General features: G+C 43.9%; 1 protein-coding gene across 4 annotated transcripts in view; it reads left to right on the top strand.

Moving 5' to 3' along the window:
- Positions 1-7,062: 7,062 nt before the first annotated feature.
- SIPA1L1 (signal induced proliferation associated 1 like 1) overlaps positions 7,063-11,856 on the top strand; it is a 165,022-nt gene continuing 160,228 nt past the window's right edge. For 3 of the 4 annotated variants that reach the window (XM_026038594.1, XM_026038598.1, XM_026038596.1), the window contains exon 1: positions 7,846-8,433. The gene's annotated coding sequence lies outside the window, so the exon portion shown is untranslated. Of the gene's footprint in view, positions 7,127-7,845; positions 8,434-11,856 lie in introns of those variants that run through there. The other variant, XM_026038595.1, reaches the window with a different exon arrangement.

Genomic DNA, 11,856 nt, shown 5'->3' with positions numbered 1-11,856 from the left:
CCCCCCTCCCCACAAAATCTCTATCTTCCTCTTCAACACTATTACTTACATGTTTTTAGAAATTAGTGCATGCGTTTGGTGTGCTGGCGGCGCTGCCCCGGGCCGGGCGGCCGGGGCGATGCAGATCCGCTCTGAGGGCGAAGGTGTCGGGTTTCATCAGCTCCCAGATCCCTATGGATGCACCGGGATTGGCACTCGCTGTGGAAAGCAGCCCTTTCACGGAGGTCCTTTTCTTCCCCCTCCTTAATTGCGGGGAATTAAGCATTAGCATCCTTGAAATTAAAGGCTTAGCGTGGTTTTATCCTTAGGAAAACAGCCCCCCTCGGCTGCTGCCCGTGGTCAGTGCTCCCCGGATAGCGCGCGCCTCCGTGTGCCCTCCTGGAAATTCCGGCTGCTTTTTCCTTGGAAGGCCTCCTTAAGCCACCCCCTGGCTCCCTTCACGTGGGCTGGTGGGAGAGAAAGGTGGCAGGAGCAAGCAAGAGTTTTGTGGCAGCTGTGACACAACTTAGAAGTTGTGTTTCCCTGTCAAGGCTTTGTGCCGGGGGCCGTCGCCCGTCATGCCCATTGCTAACCCAGAAACACCGTGGGAGTCCAAGAATTTTCTTTTTGACTTAGGAAAACACGTTGGACGTTCTGCCCAGGTGGAGCTGCAGAAGGACCTTCACGCTTGAACGTGGTGTGTGAAAATCCCCCATCCCCAGCGGGCCGCCGGCAGCTCTTCCCTCTCGCAGGCAGCCGTGACCGCCGGCCGGGCGCCCGGCTCCTCCGCGGAGCCCAGCGCGCCAACACGGAGCTTAGCTCCTCCGCAGCGACTCGGGACGCGGGACCTTTCTGGGTCCTTAGCAGAGCCTGGCAGAGCGGCCGCAGCAGCCGTGAGCTCCTCGCAGGAGCGCGGGAAGTTGGGTCACTGAGAGGTGCAGGTGGGGAGGAAGGCTCCGGCGCGGAGCAAGCTGCCGTGGGGAACAGGAATTCAGCCTGGAAATACCTGACTCCAACTTTCTGCAGGGCGATGTGTGCTTGGCACTCCACTTGAGCACGTTTCGGGACAATGTCTGGGCATTTCCCCCTTGGATATTTATTGCAAGTGTTTTGATGATGGAGGTTTATGATTAACTTTCAAACTGCTGCTGTTCTAAAACCACCTCTGAATGTGACTTCTCTCTGCAAGTTTTCAGAGCACTCTTTTTTTTTTAAAAAAAGTGCATTGGGAATGTTCTGTTACTCTCTGCACCGCTTCTTGTCAGTGTGTAGCTTATGTTATCTCCTCAACTCTGTAAACGCATCCCGAGCGTGTTCCTTGAGCTCTCCGTTTCATTTCAGAATTAATTCCACTGCTACAAACATGCTTTACTTCTAAGGTGGGAATATTTTTTGTTATTAAAGCAGTTAATGTAGGTTTTGTTCTCCTTTGAAAGCCTTTTGGTTACTCTAATTTTCAGTGAGATCACATCCTTCCAGTAAAGGGGGATAATTTTGGAAATATATTGGGAAAATGAGCTGGGCGAGTCAGAAAAAAGGGTTGAGGCCCATCCGAATTCCCTTTCTCTCCTGCCTTTTGCTTTGTCCTGTAGGATGCCTATTGTAGACAAGAAAAAAGGAACTTTTTTTCTCTGTATTTTAATCCTTTCAGCGAAGGGGCTGCTGCTAACTATTCAATTCTTACTTCTGCTGGTTAGAAACCCTGGGTACCCTACTGGGGTGAAGAGGCAGCTGTGTTCTCCCCTCATCAACATTTGGGTCACGCAAGTTGGTTTCCCTAATGCTGACATTTTCACAGGTTTAAATTTATTCTCATTGAATCTAGGTTTTGACTGCTCAACAAACTGTTATGATCTGTTGTTTCCTTGACCTCCCTAGTCTCCCCCAGACTCCCTTTATTGCTCAGCAGCTCCTTAATTTAAATAATAACAAGTTGATAAAGTTTGTTTTCACTGTCTTTGAATATGTTTTTGCATTTTGCTTTGTCTGCTTCCTTATCTGTCTTTAGATTGTTCTGTTTGCTTTTGTAGGAGTGGATTTTCTTGAGCTTATAACAGAAGATGGAGTATATATGTTTTTAAAATATATTGGACTTTTACTCTTTTAGCATTTCTTTTGCTGAAGTGAGATTGGTTATATGTATTATGCAGTGAATTTTTTTAGGTTATTTCTGGGAAATTTTCTCCCTTTTTTTGTTGGTTTTCTAAAAGATGGAAAATCCTGAAACCTCTTGGTTTAGCTTTTGTTTAATAGTTGGCAGTAATAAGTGTAGTCAGTCACTTCTCTCAGTGAATGCATGTTTATTCAGAAATCTGTTAGGTCTGACTTAACTGATCTGGCATGTAAAACTAATCACATGTTAAATATCTCTCTGAGAGGGAGTGCAAAAAGTGTTCCAGTGCTCTGCATTTTTGTGTTTCCAGGGAGCTGTGACTTCAGTGGCTTGATTTCAAGTATACCTCTCCAAGTAGGAACTTCTAGATAGTCTAATCGTTAAATTGCACTGAGTACAGCTTAGTGTTTGAATGAGGGCTATCAAGCTGAATGTTTTAAAGTGGCATTTTTTCGGCTGTATAAGAGACGAGATAGACTGTGTTTAATGAAAAATCTATCAGTTTTCTCTGCGTTTGGACCCTTACCAGGCTGTGAAGTTACAGAATATGACTGTTGATGAGACTGAGTGGCAATAATGTGTTTTTGACTAATCCTTGTGCCTTTTTTTTTTTCTTTTAATTCTTTTAATCCTCAAACATCTGGCAGTGCCAGAGTATTATGGTCTGTAACAGCGTCAGTGTTTACTTTTGGTAGTGGGCTGTACTCTGAGGCTTGGAAACCCTATTAGGAGTTGCAGAGATGCTAAAACTCCTTGTTTTACTGTGTATTTGAACAGAATTGTACAGATCAAGTGGTTAGTTGTCTGTCTTCTGACTTGGAAAATAAAACATGAGGTGTTGATCTCTCTTTCTTACATTTTTGATAAGTGTGTTATTTGAATTCTAACGTAGATTCTACCATGTCTTTTTGTGTGTAAAGTGAAACTAAATATTTGCAAGCTTTTATTTTCTGGATGGTAATGTTCTTTAAAGAATTCTTTATGGAAATGGGGCACTCTTCCATTGTTCCATAATCTGCATAGCTGGTGAAGCGTGTGGTCACAGGCCCAGTGTTGTTAGGCAGGCCCACAGCTTGAGCTGTGGCACCAAAATCAATCCTGGTCAGATCCCGTGGTCCCTCCATAGTGCTCGAGTGCTTCGTGGTGTTGCAGATGCTGTGGTGCAAGCGTGGGGTTTCACATCAAGGTGGGTTTTTTTCCATGTACAGCTCATGTGTGTCTGTTTGGAAGGGCAACCAAGTTCCTGAAACATGAAACGTGTAGGGCTTTTAGAACTGCTCTGAATGCAGGTAATTTAAAAGGATGGTGCCTTGGAGTTGCTGCTGTGGATAGTGGTTAATGCTTAGGTCAGAGTCCTATGCACCAGGAAGCTGGGAGGGGTTTTTTTTCTTTCTTTCTTTTTTTTTTTTTTTCTTAAATGTAAACACCTCTTTGCCTTGGAGCTTAGGGTCTGTAGAATGGGAAGAATATTTTTTTCAGATGGATTTTTAAATATTAGTGAAGTGTTTTTGAAGTCTTTAGTGTTTGGCTGCCTGTTTCCCCCAGATAAATAAAATCTTAATTCCACCACTAGCATATAAGTTTGTTTTGAAAGCAGATTGCTCTCTGATTCTTTATGATTTGCCTTCACTGCTCAGAAACAACTTGGGGGGTTTAATTTATTCCTTTTTTCTTTTTCTTTTTTTTTCTTTTTTTGCTTGTTGACTAACCTTTAGAGGTAACGTTTTTCAAAAAGAACTTATTTGAAGTTTGTGGGGCCTCACTTTCTTTACCTTTCTTGAGAGAAACGTGCTGATGTTGAATTTATAGGTTAACATGGACTTTTATCTTGATCAAATAAGTTTCCAGGTGAGCCTGAAATAATCTTTTCTCTCCGCATTGTTGATGCTGTAGTGGATTTTAACAGAACTAACGACCGTCAGGCCGGCTTATTCAGGACTGCACTAAAGCACAGACTACAAGTTGAGTGTAACTGCGAAAAGCTGCTTTCTAATCGTTGTCTTTCCCCTCTTCATGGAAGGTTTGGTTGCGGTGGGTGGGCCTGGCTGGTGTCGGGTCTGCTTTTGCAGCCTGGCCCTGCTCGCCGGCCGGGTCTGGAGCCACAGGGCACCGCGCAGGCTCTTTAGGGCACCATCAGCTAAATCAATTGTGTTCTGGCCTTTGCATTCAAAGGACGGGCTTACCGTGTGCTGATGCGACGGGAAAGGGGATTAATTCAGAACTCTTCCTTTTATAGCTGCAGATAAATATCTGTAAAGTAACTGCTGGGGTAGCAGAACTTCTTACACGCCAGCTGTTCATGTCGGTAGCTCTGATTTATATCACGGGCTTTTTTATTAGAGCCAATGCAAATGTTTCTGTCTGAGATTTACCAAGTACTTTTGAACACCTGTATATTGCCGATTTGACCAATAGTTACATAGTCCTGAGAATGTTTTTCTTACTCTTGGAACTTTGTGATGATAATTGAAATAGTATTTTCACATAACTTGTGATAAGTTATAATATACATTTGTTGATTTGGACCCCTATGAGCATTGGGAACTGGATCACATCTGATGAGCTCCTGGGGCACGCTTCCAGTTTAGTTGCCTCCAGAAGAAATAGAGTTTATCCACACCCAAACTGCAACCAAGTAAAACGTTAGGAGAATGATTAAGCAGAGAAGAGGCTGCTCTAGAGATTGTGGTGTGTCTGTCCATCCCTGGAGAATTTTAAAATTTAACTGAGCAAGGCTCGGAGCGACTCGGTTACTTGGAAGTTTGCCCAGCGAGGAGCAGGAGACTGGATACCCATCCAGCCACTTACTCCGCACTTACTTGTGACCCTGGTCTGCATTAGGTGACAGGAGCTGGGGGACTTTGAGTGCAGCAAAATGTTGAGGCGGGTTAAACTGTCTTTTAAAAATGCAGAACGTGCTGGTAGCAGAATTTTGTGGCTGGCTGAAATGGTGTCTCCTCTGGTTTACACTACCAGCGGTGTCAGGTTTTCACAGTTCCCTAATTTTGGCTATCACGTTGCCAGCCTGTAACAGGAAACCTGATTTCCTTTATCTGTGGTCTCAAAGGGAGGAAGCTTTATTATTTTTTTTTTCCCTTCTGTGAAAGGCCAGTGTAAGAGGAAACGTGCACATCTTGGATGCTTTTCTTTGAACAGGGCCACAACATAAATTTGCTCTTGCTGAAGAAACTGCTTGTGGCAGAAGTCAGGCTTTTCTTTCAGTACTGAAACGGAACCTGACTTTGTCTGCACTTTAGAAGTGGGTGCTTGGTGGGCAGTGAGATTTCAGCTGAAGGTTTAACGAACACATGTTACTGCTGCCCAAAACCCTTGCAGCTTTTATCTCTGATCCAACTGAAAATCTTTTTATTCTGTTTTTCTGGACAAGTCTTCTCACCTTCTGAATTCCCAGTCTGGTTTATTTAATGTTTCAAAAATGAATATTCTGCCCAGTTAAACAACAAACATTGCCAAGAATAATTTTTTTCCTGTATGCCATAGTCTTTAGCAACCCATATTTTAATTGAAATATTTGGTGCTGTTTTGAAGATATCCTTCCTTGTGCCTAATAGAAGGTGATACTAGACCCTCCTAAATCAGTGTGAAGCTTCTGCTGGAGGTGGTCAGGCTTTCAAACCCCGTGTGTTGGTTTTGTGCAAACTGGGCAGACCAAAAGGGCTTTTGTACTTTCATCCGTGCTGAATGGCTGCGTGACTGTGCAAGGGAAAGTCCTGTCTTAACATTCTCATACACTGAAAATAAACTTTTATCTTTATGAATGACACGACCCTGGCAATGGTTATTTTCTTTGCAAACGTGTTTAACAGCTTGTTGGATGAATCATGATAAAATAGTTCACTGGACTCTACTGTATTGATTATACAGGAGCTCGACTAAAGGCTGAAACCTGATGCTTTCTCTCCGCTTTTGCTAAAGCAAACATTTTAGAGGCAGGAAAAGCAAGGAGCTGCGTATGCAAAAGCCATTTAGTTTGTCCTTACCCTGGGTGCTTTTCTCATTACTCTTCCCCTGCCCTTCCTTTGCCGTCGCTGAAGAAGGCCGTGCTGACAGGAAGGCAGGTTTTAAATGTCCCTCTTGGATTTCTGCTTTGTCTGGCACGGCTGCCAGAGACCTGTGCTTGCCATAACTCTGGAAATTCCTGTGGTGTCCTGAGCCTGGTGGTGTTTATCCAGTGCCGTTCAGCAGGGCTGTAGGAGAACCAGAAGAACCCTTGCTGGACTGTTGGAGTGCCTCTCTCAAATACCCACAGGAGGAAAATGCAAACATAGCCTTAGCACAGGCCCTTGCTTCCAAAGCAAACTTTTATTTTATTTTATTTTATTTTATTTTATTTTATTTTATTTTATTTTATTTTATTTTATTTTATTTTATTTTATTTTATTTTTCTGTTTTCTAAATAGATGAAGCCAGAAGACCTGCAGAACTGCATTTTTATTATGCATTAAAATTGATAGGACTTTCTGTTTTAATTCTGGACTACTGTAGTTTACTTTAAGACAGAAAAAAAAAAGGGGGGGAGTTAATGAATATGCTAAACAAAATTAGAAAAAAAGAAAAGAGGTTATTCTGTCCTCAAGCGGCAGTGTGAAAGATTTGGGTATGAACATGCAGGAGTGCCGTGGATTCCAATTTTTACTTGTATGTGTATTGTTGATACAGTAATGATTTTCAGATTTGTTGTTGATTTCAAGCACGCTTCCAGTAAACCAAGGGTTTGCTAATAAGCAGTGATCAAATATTGGGAGGGCTGCTCATCACCTGTGTTTTTAACCTGCTCATCAGGTGTGTTTTTAGCCCAGGTTTTGGTCGTCGCAGGGTGCTTGCTGGCAGTGTCAGATCTCGGCTCCTGGTGTGTGAGTCAGTGCTCACCTGCCTGCGCCGCTGAGCTCCAGCCTCGCGTGGCTGAGGCGTCGTTTTGTTCTTGAGCCTTAAATATAGCGACTTGCCTCAAACTGCCAACAGCTTCGTGCCTGCCAAAGGCAGGAGCGCCAGTGCTGTGAACGTGCTCTTGAAGTAAGTGATGTAATACCAGTCTTCTGGAAATGGGAAAATGCAGTCAATCCAGTTCAGAACAGCAGAACAGTTGGGCAGAGCCAGCAGCGTGAAAAAAATAGCATGCAAAGTGAACTGTCCCCTTGTAGGTGTTGGGGGAAAAATGCCCAGAGGCAGAAAGCTGACTCTCTGTTGGGGGAGGGCTGCTTTCCTCAAATTTGGGGTGTCTAGCCTTTATTGAAACAGAAGGCCCCAGTTTACATATTGCAACTGCTGCATAGTCCCAGTTATGCTTGAGTCTAACTTTAGGTGAGAAGTTTCCTCACTTTCTTGAGAAAGAGCATCAAGTGACATGGGGCCTAAAAAGCCAGGCCTCACAAATGGATGAAAGGAGAGAGATTACAGAGCTGCTGAAGGAATTTGTATTTTTAGATAAAATTCCCATTTCATCTTTCAGTTGTGAATAACGGGAAGATGCGGTTAGGTTATTGAGGACAAACCTTAAAGAAAAAGTAGATGAAGCAGAAAGTTAATGCACACATTTAAAATTCTTTTTTCTCTCATTTGAAACAGATTGGAGGGTGGTGGTGGGAACACTGGCTGCTCCCAGTAGGAGTTGTTAGGTTAGGGACCGTTTAGCAAAGGTTGGCTTCAGGTGAGGAGGAATTGTAAGGACTATAAAGTTAAATCCTCCACAGCTGTCAGCATTAATGTGGAGGAGAGAAAGATTTTTGTGGCAGAAAGATGAGCTTTATCTAAGACTGTGTTTAGAACATCCAGGACAAGCAAGGCTGAGGCATAGATTTCGGTAGATAGCAATGCTGAAAAAAACGTCTTGGATTACATTTAAATATTATAGCTGAGACTACAAATAGTGATTCATATCGTCTCCGATTCTTCCTCCTGTCTTCCCTTTTTCTGCATGTTGCAATGTAGAAAGGAAGGGTGCAGAGATGCCGGTGATTCTAAGTTGCAAAGTGAGCAAAGAGCTGAAAAGGGAGTCAGCTGCGTTTGGCTCCCGGCTGCATTGAGGTGGAGGGGAATCGGGCAGCTCTTCACAAATGAGGCCGAGTTCGTGACTTCTGCCTAGTTTCTCAAATCTGAAGGCTGCTTTCTCCGGAATTGACTAGCTTCTCTTCAGGCATTATCGGATACAGCTAAGGCCTGGCTTTGGACTGCAGCCATTTGCAACAGCAACGGGAGCTTTCCTGTACAAACTGTTAGTAAACAAAGGCAGGTATCGACTTGAACGCAGCTTAAAGGTTTTAATTAGTTCTTGCTTGAAGCTTGGCTAGGAATTAGGGATGGAACTTTCCTGCAAGTGCCAGGTAAGTCATAGTATCTTGGTTTGCGTGGTCCTTTGTGCTTTTCACATGGAGAAGGAAAGAGGGTTTGTGGAGCAGTGCTGCACTATTTCAGTCACATTTTACAGGTGGCAATAAAATACTCGTGGCTCTGCCACAGTGTGTGGGTGTTACATGCGTATGCTTGCAACTAAAGGAGTTTAATGCTAGCTTTTAATAGTACTTTTGAAAATGAAGTAATTATGTATGCACTATAATGCAAAGTGCCCTTAAAGAGTGTTTGGTTTCTGTATTACACTGTTTTCTTGTTGCAGGGAGAGGAGGTACCAAAACCTCTCCATGTTAAAGGTTCAAAGTGTTCTTGCCAGGTGGGAAAATCTGCCTGTATTTTTTCTTTCTTTATTTTTGGCATTGGTGCTGAGGGCCTGCTCTTTTTGCACGGCTGCTGGTTTAAGAATGGCAATAGCAGTGGATATCTTACCATAACCCTTCTTTGGCGTCACCTTTTGAAGTCAGCTTTCGAACGACTAGTTATTTGAGCACTGTAGCCTGGGTCAAGGTTGTTTCTGGGTTCAGGACTTGGAACCAACTTGTTACAAACCCACTGCTACCTTCAGTTGGTCACCACATGAATAAATTCTGAATGTCGTTACCGTGAGTGCATGCAGTGGTGGTAAAACTTAGTCCAACTTCTTCTGAAGTTGAGCTGTCATCATCTCTTAGTGAATGGCCGTACCGAAAAGTTGCTCTCTTGCCCTGAAGAGCTGTGGGGTGCTGAAGCCCAGCCCTTGAGCTGCCGCTGCCCTCGAGGACGGATCATCTGATCTGTCACCCTCTGCTCTGGGAGACCACTAGGTAGCCAGAGATGGAGCTGCAGGCAGGAGAGGCTCTTTCTGCAGCACCCTGTAGCTCAAGAGTGCTCTCTTGTCAGGCCATTTCTCATTGCGTGAGTGAAGAGCGTTTTGTCCCAATCTCATGAGCTCTGTGAAGAGGAAAACTCTGCTCTGCCGTTGATGGGAGCTATCGGGGCTGTTGTAGGGGGGCCTCGTGTTCATCCACCCAGCTTGCCCACGCACCCCCTACTCCCCAGGAGCGGTTCCTAGCCCCACCGTGGGCCCTCCTGCTCCCCGGGAGTGATCCCGAGCCCCCTGGGCCCTCCTGCGCTGGGCCCAGCGCTGCCTGCCGCCTTGCCAGCAGACCCGGGCCAGGAATGTGCGGCGAGCTTAGCAGCACGGGCAGGAACAGCTCGGCACCCTGTCCTGCGCCCTCGCCTCGCTGTCGCTGCCGGGAGCTTCAGCGCCAAGCTCACGGGATGAATGGTGACCGTGGAATAGGTGGGGTGCTCCAGATTAAAGTAATGGTGCAATAAATGGTTTTGGATGTTTGCTGCCTGCCCAGCTTGCTTGTGCACCTTGAGCCATAGCAATAAAATGAGAGAGCGTCTGCAAAATGGCAAGAAGAATGAAACGGATTACACACAAAATGAGTTAACAAAATGCTCATTTATAAGAAGTTGTCAATTCTTTAAGCCAGCTTAAAGCAAAACCTGGCTACATCTGTGCTGCATCCATTTGATACTTAGCCAAGGGATGCGGGAGCTCCTTGCACTGTTTGGTAAGCGGTGGGGGAGGCCTCTCAAGGGGTCCATCAATAGAGGGCATGAAAAAGGAGCCTTCCTGACTCGGAGAAGACAATGCGTCTTCTCTACTTGTAACACTTCTGAACATTGCAGGATAAGGCTGTGGTAAAAGGGGAACATGGATGCCAGTATCAGCATCCAGTTCTGTCACAAAGTCAGCACCTTCATCAGCCGCTCAGGGTGAATCAGTGCAGCAGTGCTGGGCTGCGGAGCTGCAGCACATAGAGCTTTTCTCTGCCCTTTAGAAGAGGAGGGAAGAAGAGCACAAAGCTGTGATCTGCTGGGGGAGGTAAGGTAGCTAAAGCTTTGTCCATAGCACAAAGCCAAAGTGCCCTGGTTCAGTGATACTATGAGCAGGGCTTCAGCACTTCCAAGGTGTGCTAAAAAAGTGGAGTACAGTGCAGTGGCAGCATCGTGCAAAATACAGAGGTCTTCTAGTAATGACTGTGAAACTGATTTCAATCAAAAAGTGATTTTCAGACAACTTTAGAGGTGTCCAAGCAAGCTTGCTCTTTAGTTTTATTCATAGCTTGTAAGTAACTTAGAGTACTATTTGCTTGTAAATAACTTAAAGTACTATTTGCTTTTGTTTAGCACTTGCATGATTAAAAAGGTATTTGGCATGCGTTTTGCAACCACTGTTGTCTGAAGCTATGGAACTATGGTTTTTAGATGTGGTAAGCACTAATCTTCATTAGATTTATCTTTGTTTTGTTTACCATCGTTCTCGATGCTGTGCCAAAAATTAGGTCTAATTTTCTAAAGAGGGAAAAATGGTTCAGCACTACTGAATCAGTTTTTTCTTGAATTATCTTTAAGCTTTTTTGGTAGAGACTTGGTCTTGTATACTGTGAATGATTTTTTTTTTTTTTTTAAAGTGAGCATAAGGGGAAAATTATTGTAATTGCAATATATATATATATTTTAATCTCTTTTAGTAGACATGGCTGGGTAATTGCGGCTGTAAATGAGTTCAGGAGGAGATTTGAAGCTCCCAATAAATGAATTCCACTTTTACCATAAGCTGCTATTTATGTTTCAAAACATGAATTGGTCTTACCTCTTAAAATCTTTTGATCTTTCATTAAAAATTTTGAGGAAAAAGGAGAAAAGTACTACTTTTAGACTTGTGACAGAGCATAAATTTGGAGATAGTTTTTAGCCAAATAGATGCCAAGGGTTTTTAAGTAGTGTCCTGGATTTTATAATGTTAGAAGATACTGGGTGAAGAGTTTTGCTGTTGTTTCGGTGGTGGGAAACTCCTAACAAAATGCTTGGAAAGGATGTGGCTTCAGGTGCAAGTTGCTTTTTATTTTTATTTTCAGCATTTTATAAAAATATTTTCATAGGAATGCTATGTAAATTTTATTTTCATCAGTAACACTGATCAATTTTTTTATTTCTTTTTGTGTCCATCAGAGAACAGTGCTCCTTGCACAGTGCTCCTAGGCAGGAGTACCTTCTGTTCACATTCTCTGCAAGCTGCAGAGTCTCTCCGTGACTTGGTTATTGGGTTTCACTACTTTGATCTATGTTTATGGTATGGCAGTGCCTACAGCCTCGATGCAAAACCCACAGAATCCTCTGCACGTATAGCTTGGATTCTGCACCCAGCTGTGAATGTTGGACTCGCGTCTTAGGGAGGCTCACTTTTGCTGACTGTGCACATTAAGTTAAACCTTGGAGCTTGTCTAGTCCAACCTCCCTGCTCAAAACAGGGTCATCTGCAGCAGGTTTGCCCAGGACCTTGTCCAGTCAGGTTGGATGGAGATTCCCCAAGGGCTCTGGCAACCTGTTCCAGTGTTCAG

This window comes from Nothoprocta perdicaria, unplaced genomic scaffold (genome assembly GCF_003342845.1).
Source record: "Nothoprocta perdicaria isolate Ctin4 unplaced genomic scaffold, notPer1 scaffold_213, whole genome shotgun sequence".
In the NCBI taxonomy this organism is placed as follows: Eukaryota; Metazoa; Chordata; class Aves; order Tinamiformes; family Tinamidae; genus Nothoprocta; species Nothoprocta perdicaria.
The sequence above is the reverse complement of the archived record's forward strand: the minus strand, read 5'-3'. Positions and strand labels throughout refer to the sequence as shown.